The sequence below is a fragment of the Chenopodium album genome, chromosome 12 (assembly GCF_948465745.1).
Source record: "Chenopodium album chromosome 12, dcCheAlbu1.1, whole genome shotgun sequence".
Classification (NCBI taxonomy): Eukaryota; Viridiplantae; Streptophyta; class Magnoliopsida; order Caryophyllales; family Amaranthaceae; genus Chenopodium; species Chenopodium album.
Genome location: NC_137845.1, coordinates 10,188,326 through 10,199,218, shown reverse-complemented (window position 1 = coordinate 10,199,218; position 10,893 = coordinate 10,188,326). Strand labels below are relative to the sequence as shown.

General features: G+C 30.3%; 1 pseudogene; it reads right to left on the bottom strand.

The window, feature by feature from the left end:
- Window positions 1-1,344: 1,344 nt before the first annotated feature.
- On the bottom strand, window positions 1,345-10,606 carry LOC145570824 (alkane hydroxylase MAH1-like; annotated as a pseudogene).
- Window positions 10,607-10,893: the final 287 nt, after the last annotated feature.

The window sequence follows — 10,893 nt, the reverse complement described above, 5'->3', positions numbered from 1 at the left end:
AACTAGAAGTAAAACATCGACCATGTAAGGGATTTCCAACACCAAACCAATCCACTATAATAGGACAAACACACAAGTTACAACCTATTATATTCAGACCTTTACCCACAAGTTCCAGACTGAACTTGCTACACACTAGAACCCTATTCTACCCAACCTAAGTCCCTGACTTAGATTCACTCGTACTCCGTCCCTGAGTACCCTCACACTCAGCTTCTATCTTGAAGCTTACAAAACTGTATGTAAAGATATAATTCACTCACCCAAGAACCCAACCAATACAAACAATTGACCTCTAGTATATGAAAAGAAAGCTACACATGAAATCCGAAACTAATATGACAAAGAATGGACTTGGAAAACTTACACAATTAAGCACTCTTCGAATTTTTCACACATAAACTCACAAAGAAATGTGAAATGTGACTTCTACTATTTATACAAGATTAACTCGTATAGAAAGTAGGGTTTTCAAAAGATAAATTTAGTTATATTTCCGAATATCACAAAACACGTTATCATGCAAATCTTTTGTAAAGAAAATCTTTTAGAAAACTTATCAAAGATAAATTATGAAAATAATAAAATCTTTTAGTAGAACCGGATTTTATGAAATAAAATCTTTTTAGAAAGTCTTATCATAAAAACTTATCTAATTTAAACTTTCCTAATTTAAGCTTGCCAAGCTTTCTCACGTTTCTAATAGTTCTCATATATATTCTTGCCAAGCAATTATATTTACAGCAATTCTAAAGAATATAAACTTAACAAAACTAAATTGCCTGGTCTAATATTGTATTCCAGGATACTTGGGCTTCACACAGTCTAGGACAAAGTTCCTGTTGTCGCTTGTTCTCCAGCTCTTAACTGGAATCTCGTAGGCCAAGTTCTTGTGGAACTTGGTGTCTTCATATTCCTGTTAGGGAACTCGACTAGTTCTAGAGTGGAACTCTTCTTCCATTGACTTTAACTTTCCTCTTGATTTTCCTTGAGTCTTCATTAAACAAACCTGTTCTAAATCCAACACTTAGAAAATACTTATTAGATGAAGTTTGCTATTTTGTGCTCATCATCAACAAAACCTTTAAGCTACAACAATTTCCCCCTTTTTGATGATAATAAACTTTAGCAAACTTCCAAGGAAAGTTAAAACTTAGAAAAGGAAAAATAAACACACAACAAAATAGATAACCAAAAAGCAAAAATAACTGAAACAAGAATGACTAGAACAAAACAAAACTTAGAATAAAAAAAAAATATCAAACAGAAATAGAACAGAAATATAAAACTAAAGAAAACTAAAACTACTTTATACATGGTATCAGAGAAACTTCTAATACTTTTTCAACTGGAACCCAGAAAAACAACTTCAACCTTTAAGTTTGCTTCTTCCCCTTTTGGCACTATCAAAAAGTCCTGCACTTCAAGGTATTAAGCATCTAGACACAAAAAAGGATGGTTAGTGTTAAACCCCTATTCCCTACTTAAGAAAAATGACCAATAATTTATGATAAATTTTTGAGTGAGGGTAACATTTTTACTTAGAACATGACAATACGACATGAACTGGACACAAAAAGGAGGGTTAGTGTTAAAACCTCAGCTCTTTTGACACGATTATTTAAACTGTATAGGTCAACAGCTCAACACAACACGACACATGTATTATACGACGGGTTGGCGTGGGGTAGTGTTAAGGTTCTCTGACACATATAATTTCGAACACGAACATTAAAGTGACATCATATGGCACGTTTGCCAGCTCTACACTGAGATATGTGAGATTTTATATCATACAAATTCATATTATATAATATCAATTCAACCTATTAGGGAAGATTTTTTTTTTTTTGAAGGAAAACCTATTAGGGAAGATAATTTTACACAATACATGACATTACTTATTTAATTTTCTTGTATGCACTAGTGAAGAGGAAAATAGTAACCTACATTGTTCCATGCCATGCACATAATTTTCAATAATTATTCTGAAATCAAATTTACATTGTTTTGTCTTAAAAAATATAATAAATTTATTACAAAAGAGCATATTAGCCGGATAGGTTTTTTTTTTATGTTAATTAAAAATTACCTCTAAACTTTACACTATATATTGTTAATATTTTAATTAAACAATCATTCATATTTTTTTATTTGATTTCATAAAATTACCACTAAATGACTGCTGAAGAACTATATTAAAAAATAAAAAGCATAAAAAAAATCTCACTAAGAATCAAAACGTGTTATTATTGGCTCGTTTTATTTTAATATCCACAATTATATATTGTTGATTTTTTATATCATAAACTGCTGAAATAACAATGATATTAGTTTTTAGCTGGTATTTGCATTATATTGTTTGTAGCTTCTAATTAATTCATAATTAAATAAACAAAAAGTAAATTGGTGTTGTATTCTAAATGTAAAAAAAAAAAAAAATTATTTTTTAAAAAATAAACTTAATTATTTTATTAATTATTGCCGAAGCAGGGGTTAAGGGGGCGGGCTAGGCTCAGGTGGGGGAGGGTAAGGGTGTGTTTTTTTTTTAAAAAAATAATAATTTATTTATTTATATATTAATGGACAATTTTGCAATGACTACAATAATTTTGTAGCCATTTTAATTTTATAATCATGACCATTCATTTTTAATACTAAATCTACACCATCTATTAAGTTGACCAAAAAAATTAAGTTGACCATTAGATATTTTGAATATTGTACCTTAAGCGGATCCTCTTTGGCTCTTTCATTATCTCTACAAGTTTAGAGGCACACGAAATGTGTGCACAACTATTCCCTTCAAATTTAGTTACACAGTTCTTATACTTCATTCATAAATTAAGTTATTCATATACTTTACTTATTTGCATAAATAAATGATCAACATAATCTATTATTGTGTATTATTTTAATTAATTGATGTAAAAATTCATTTAAGGGATAGGCTATAAGAGAAACCCATGTAAAAGCAATTCTAGATTTTAACCCCCCCTTTTTTTTTTGAAGCATTACATGGACTTAAATAAATTTCATCGTATATAAGCATATCATTTAAATCCTGCCTAATTATAAAAAATAAGTTTCATTGTATGTCTTTATATGAATTATACCATTTAACTTGTACATACTTGTAAAATATGTGCACAATATTAGTACTCTTACTACTAATTAAATTATAGTACGTTGTGTTATCTATAAATATAACTAAAGTAATTACCGCTGATGTCATTACTTTCCACATGTCAACTTCTTGTAAAAAAATTTCCCTCCAAAACTAGTAATGACATCATTAATTTTTTTTCAACATAAATAAAAATTTGAAAATGCTAAATTAATTATATATTTTTCTAATAGATTTTATATTTGAATTGACTAATTATGCAATTTCATTGGAGAAATTAAAGGAAGGTCAAACTATTTCATTTTCTTATAAACATTACGGAGTATCTTTTTCTCCTACTATGTATATTTTATACAGATTATATGAATTGGGGTGTCCACTCTTTATTAATTTATCAATTTATTAGATTTTTCTTAAATTATTTATACTATGTACATATTGCACACAAATAAGCTAAAAAATATTGTTAAAATCGTAAATTATTGTTAAAATCGTGCATCGCACGAGCCTAATCTAGTACTTATAACAATAGAAAAATCATTAATAACAATATACTAAAAGACACACCAGCAATGACATGTGTCATATCCTAGCTAGTGTGTCTTAGTTTTTTTTTCCTGCCATTTTTGTTCATTAAATTGATACGAATATAACATACGAACCAAAGTTATTACTATAATGTTCATTTTAAAATTAGTTATTGAAAATTACCGTAAGTGGCAGTGTGGTATGGGACCTAACCTAGTATATATGCAAAATTACAAACACCAACTTTTTTAACACCAAGTTTCAAATTTATATATCATCAATCAAAATTCCCAAATTAAACTACTTGCAGCATACTTCGTTTAATCTAACATAGCTACTATATATATATATATATATATATATATATATATATATATATATATATATATATATATATATATATATATATATATATATATATATATATATATATATATATATATATATATATATATATAAATAAAATAAAAAATAAAAAAAAAAAAAATCTAACATAGCTACACTTGAAGGAATTATTTGATTTAAAAAAAATAACTACCATGAAAGGAGTTAGCTTTCTAATCTTAAAAAAAAGGCTCGTGTGGGCTGGTGGTATAGGGTGGTTACGGAAGCTGTGGGGGCTGGTGGTGATTTTGGGTGGTGCGGCTTTTTTTTTTTTTGTTTTTTTAAAAGGATTTTCCGACGGAATTTCCGTCGGAAATTTCCGACGGAATTTCCGTCGGAAATTTCCGACGGAATCATTTTCCGTCGGAAATTTCCGACGGACTTTTCTATACCCAGAAAAGCTCTTCCGACGCTAAAATCCGTCGGAAACACGTTTCTGACGGAATTTCCGTCGAAAAAGGTCGATTTCCCTACGAACACTTTTACGACGACACTTTCCGACGGAATTCCGTCGGAAACACGATTTCCGACGGAAAACAGGGTGTTTCCGACGGAATTTTTCCGTCGTAATTAAGTTGTTTTCTTGTAGTGTATTTAGATAGGGTAATGGTTCATTTAAAAATTTCCAACCAAAAACACCTCTTCTCTTAATATATTACAAGTTTAGAGGCTCACCCAATGCGTGTACGACTATCCCCTTCCTTATACTTCTTACATAAAGTTATATACTTTCTTATTTGCATAAATGACATATTGACATAATTTAATACTCTGTATTATTTATAATTAGTAGATGTAAAAATTCATTGAAGGGATGACTTATAAAAGAAAACCATGCAAAAAAAAAAAAAAAAAATCCTAGAATTACTTTTACACGGGCTTAAATATTTTTATTTTAAGCATTGCACGATATAAATATTCATACTTTTTTTTTGAAGAATATATTCATACTACTAATTAAATTATAGTATGTTGCATTATACTTATGAAAGCTGAAATATAATATGCAAAATTACAAACACTAAGTGTCAAATTTATATCGTCAAAAAAAAAAAAAAAAAAATATCCCTACCACGAGAGAAGTTACCTTTCTAAATTTATAGAGCAATTAAAAATGGAAGTTAGGGCCTGTTCACATTTACTGAACTGAACTGAAATGATTGGAGTTGAACTGAACTGATTGGAGCTGAACTGAATTGAACTGAGCTGAAATGAATATTTTATGAGAGAGGGAAATTAAGAGCTGAATTGAACTGATTGGAGATGAATTGAACTAAACTGAAATTAAGTAAATGTGAACATGCCCTTATTTATGTAAGGTTAAACTTTAAATAAATTTTTATTTTTATTAATTATAATAAATTTTTTAAAGAGGATAAAATGGTCCATTCAAAAATTCTCAACCAAAAACACCTCTTCTCTTTATATATTACATAGATATATAGATATAGATATAGATGTAGACAGGGGCGGACCTTTGTTGAGACGGGTCGGGGTCCGACCCCCCTTAATTTTTCTTTGCTATTGGTTTTAAGTAATATAATGTCTAATAATTACACTTAAAAAGTTATGACATAATGGTTAAGTATTGTTATTATTGAGCAAAAGGTTGGAGGATCAAACCTTGGCCCCCCAAATTTTTTGGCCCAAGATCCGCCATTAGTCATGTAGATATAGATATAGATTTTCATGAATCTCAATATCCTCTCATTTCTAATCCAAGGGTTTAAGCTATTTACATGGCTTATTAGCGTAATGTCATTCTCATCTTCATCTTTATTTTATTTGTCTGTGTAATGGGAATTCTTAATTAATTAGTGTAAAGAGTTCTTTAACTAACATGATATCTTAATTTGCAATAGGCATTCTTCATCACTGAATATGTAATATTTCAAGCTTTTTGCAATGGTGAAACTAAAATCCATTTTCAGATTTTCCTTTATCCCAGAAACCAGCAGAAATGAAAACTATAGAAAAAATTTAAAACTTGAATTTTTTTACATGATACGAAGTATATGAAATTGATTATTATCCCACATCTTGGCGAATTAGTAAAATAAAGCAACTTGATCACCATGAAAATGATATGAATATTTGACGACACAGACTTCTATCATTTTGCAGTTTTTGCCATTTCTATGAATAAAGCAGTTACGGAGAAATAATTAGGTTTTTTTTCAAGGTCAAAGTATAAGAAAATGGATGAACAAGATTAATCAGAACAAATGAAGGGTTGAAATTTACCCTCATTATAGTAGATACATTTTTATTGTGGCTATTGAATAACCTTCCTTTATTTAATAATTAAAACGTCTATTAATAAAATGCACGTGACAAATCCAATAAAATCTCACATGAATATGTAATCTCTTACAGATTAATGGGAATTTATGGTAAAAGATTTTGTTATTTAACCTAAATATTAGATATAGAAAAAACATTCGAGGACGGAGGGAGTATGATTTTATGTCATACAAATTCCTATAATACAACATTGATTCAACATGTTTGGGAAAATAATTTTACGTATATAGCTCTACGTACATTACTTGTACGTATGATAGTATAACTTAGAAAATCTTGAAATATTCTACTGATATCACATGTGATATAACAAATTTAACAATGAATAGACAATAAAGTCCATTTATTTTGAACCTACGTACATTTTGCATACTCGTATTAATTTTGAGATCGACTGACCTTAACCTCAAAACCATTTTTCATACGAAGAAGTACAGAGAGATCGAAGACAGGATGATTTTCTTGTACGGTCTCTATATTGCAGTGATGGATGATGACAGAAGCTATAATCTTCATCTGGGTGAAGGCCATTTGCCTTCCCAAGCAATACCTTGGCCCTGAGCCAAACACCGAAAACTTGTATGATGGCTCATGTTTAATCATTCCACCTTCAGTTATCCACCTTTCGGGCTTGAACTCGTTGCAATCTTCTCCCCATATCGATTTCATCCTTCCCATCACGTACGTGTTTATGATAATTTCCGTATCTGGATTCACTTGATGACCACTAGGAAGGATGTCTGGCTCAATTGGTGACTTGTGATTGTATGCTAATGCTGGGTAGAGTCTTAAAGACTCACATAATGTAGCATGAAGATATATTAGCTGGTCACTAAGCTCTATAAAATTGCTTAGAAACCTATCATAGTTATTGTTCACTTGTATCATTATACCATCTAGTTCCATTTTAATCTTGTGAGCAATTTGTGGGTTTTTCGAGAGAAGGAAAAAAAAACCAAGTCAATGCAATACTACTTGTTTCTCCTCCAGCTATGAAAAAATTTGAAATTGTGTCCCTTAAAAATTTATTATTATCATTGTGGATCTTTGACTTAATAGTATTTTCATCAGTGTCTATAAAAAAGGTCAATAGATCTGTTCTACTTACCTGATGCGGTTCCAAGGCATCAATATTGTTATTATAATTATTTTTATTGTTATTTTTAGTTTATTATTAGATGACCGAATTTATTAGGATATTTTTATTAGTTTAATTCGGTTAGTATAAGATAAGCTTAACTTTAAAGATCATATTTGCAAAATATTATCTTTACAAGTTAGAGTTAGTTTCCTAGTTAGATTAGAATTTGTTTTACCGATTTTTAGGCTAATTATTTAGCTTATAAATACGTGATGGTGTTTAACGAAAAGTATGATTGATTGATTTGAAATTTATAAAGTTTTACGTAAGCTTGTGCTTGTGTATTCTTGGCCTAGTTTAGGTTTTAAGCTCGTGTTGCTTAGCGTTTCTTGACCGAGACTCAAGATTCCAAACCTTTCAACTGCGATTGAAGGTTATATCCATCAAAATTCATATGACCTTCAATCATATAACCTTCAATCCCAGTTGAAAGGTTTGGAATCTTGAGTCTCGGTCAAAAAACGCTAAGCAACACGAGCTTAAAACCTAAACTAGGCCAAGAATACACAAGCACAAGCTTACGTAAAACTTTATAAATTTCAAATCAATCAATCATACTTTTCGTTAAACACCATCACGTATTTATAAGCTAAATAATTAGCCTAAAAATCGGTAAAACAAATTCTAATCTAACTAGGAAACTAACTCTAACTTGTAAAGATAATATTTTGCAAATATGATCTTTAAAGTTAAGCTTATCTTATACTAATCGAATTAAACTAACAAAAATATCCTAATAAATTCGGTCATCTAATAATAAACTAAAAATAACAATAAAAATAATTATAATAACAATATTGATGCCTTGGAACCGCATCATACTCCCCCTCTTGAAAAAAACTTGTCCCAAGTTTTAGCAAATCATGGAACCAAGATATCATCCAAATTAATCGAACATGAGCTAAAAGAATATGTCTCCATCCAACCACGTCATGCTTATATTTTACACCAATGAATGCACCACAAACTTCAATTGAATGCTCCAAAATTTTAATTGATGACACACCTTTGTCAATGCAATCAATATAATGGAAATAATACGTGAAAATATTTGTATCCCAATTATCACCATAAAAGGAAGTTGTAGAAATTTGACTTTTTGCTACCAACTTAGATAGTTCAAATGTAACCTCCTCGTCAACAAAACTAGACAAAAATACACTTTTGTGCTCCATAATTTCTTTTTCTTCTACTAGTTGTTCATGAGATTGCTCTAAAATTGGATTTGTAAGATTATCACTCGGTAAAGATACAATCTTTTCCTCGTATATAGCCTCAACAATTGGTTGCTCTAGTTTCTCTTTCTCATAAGACATATCTTGTACACCACATCTCACGTCACGAATTTGAAAACGAGCATCAATTCTATCCAAACATTCATTCATTTTCTTGATTTCCATCATAAATGCTTCAAACCAACTTTTATTTTCCATGTTCATGTGGATGAGAAAACATACAAAACCAGTCCAGAAATTGATCGAAAGTACGAGGACCAAAACCCAATGAAAACACCTCGAAAAATTCTGAAATTTTGTATACTGCTAGCCCTATCTGTCTAAAATACATGACCAAAAATTCAGAAAAAAATTCCCAGCCAAGTAATCGCAGTTTATTTTTTTCTCAACAATGGCAGATTAATTTGATTTTTGACCAGGTGTAAAGAACGAACCCAGTTTAATAGCTATGCTTCTCTAAAAGTTCTCAAATTTTGCAGGTGAAAACTAGACAAAAAAATTAACCAATTTGAAAAAAGAATCACCTCAAAATCTTTAGAAACGAAGGAGAACCAAGTCGATCAATATGACATTCGAAACTGAGTTTTTTGACACAAATTGTCAAACTCGTCCCTCGTCAAACAGCAGCCACACCAATTTGATATGAATTTTGATGGATATAACCTTCAATCGCAGTTGAAAGGTTTGGAATCTTGAGTCTCGGTCAAGAAACGCTAAGCAACACGAGCTTAAAACCTAAACTAGGCCAAGAATACACAAGCACAAGCTTACGTAAAACTTTATAAATTTCAAATCAATCAATCATACTTTTCGTTAAACACCATCATGTATTTATAAGCTAAATAATTAGCCTAAAAATCGGTAAAACAAATTCTAATCTAACTAGGAAACTAACTCTAACTTGTAAAGATAATATTTTGCAAATATGATCTTTAAAGTTAAGCTTATCTTATACTAATCGAATTAAACTAACAAAAATATCCTAATAAATTCGGTCATCTAATAATAAACTAAAAATAACAATAAAAATAATTATAATAACAATATTGATGCCTTGGAACCGCATCATTACCTCTATTTCATTATCCTTTGGCCAAGATGTTCCTTTCCTCCTTTCTTCTCTCTTCTCATCTATGCACTTGTAAACATAGTCATCAAGGGTTTTCCACGCTTGCTTGTACTTTTTCTCTCCCCCTATATTCAACCACCTTTGGATTTTCCATATGCATGTTGGCAATACATGACGAATGAAAACATTGTGTTCGAGATCAGCCACAGCCTTTAAAAGTGGAAAATCAGGCAAATCGATTGAAAGTGATTCCGGATCATGGTCCATCAGGATCATACTCATTGTATCATACATGAACCTTAAGATTATATTTTGAAGGTCAATCTCAATCGAGTGCTTAGCAACATGATCAAGAAATGGGATGAGTCCATTTTTGACTTTTTTCCGTGCTATATAGATCAAAGAGTGGTGGAATTGAGGATGATGGAAAAAAAGATGAGCCACATTTCGATGGTAACTCCATACATCTGAATCGGAGTTAAGGATCCCATCACCAAGGACATCAAAGATTTCATTATATTTGGAACCTTTTACATAAGTTCCAGATTTTTTGTTATATATATGGTTAAGGTTAGCAGGATCAACGGTTACTAGGATGTGCATGTTGGCAAACCAAGGGCCTATGAAATGGAAATTCAAGTAAGAATTTTCCATAATATGCAAAATAAAGTCATTAATATTATGGACGTTTTTGAGGAGTGCAGGAAGCATCCCAACAAGAGGCCATTTAGTTGGAAGGCCATCTTTATTGCGAAAGATGAAGCAAATAAAGTAAATAAAAGGAGGATCAAAGTATTACTCAACATGTAAAACCCCATTAGGAATTAGTGTATTTGTTTAGGCAAGGTTTTGCTTGTTTGGGTGTTTATTGGTTGATGATTATGTGAAGATGTACCCGCTTTTATAGTTTAATAGTTTTATTAACATGCTTTTTTTTGGGCTCAGCCCACTTTCTCACCCAAAAAAAAAAAATAAATAAATAAATAAAATTAACATGCTTGTTTTTTTTAAATCTTATATTTGTGTAGAAGTTAATGGTGTAGGCCTCACAAAATAAATGACACATCAAAATCAAATCATTTCATCGTAATTTCAAGTCTATTTC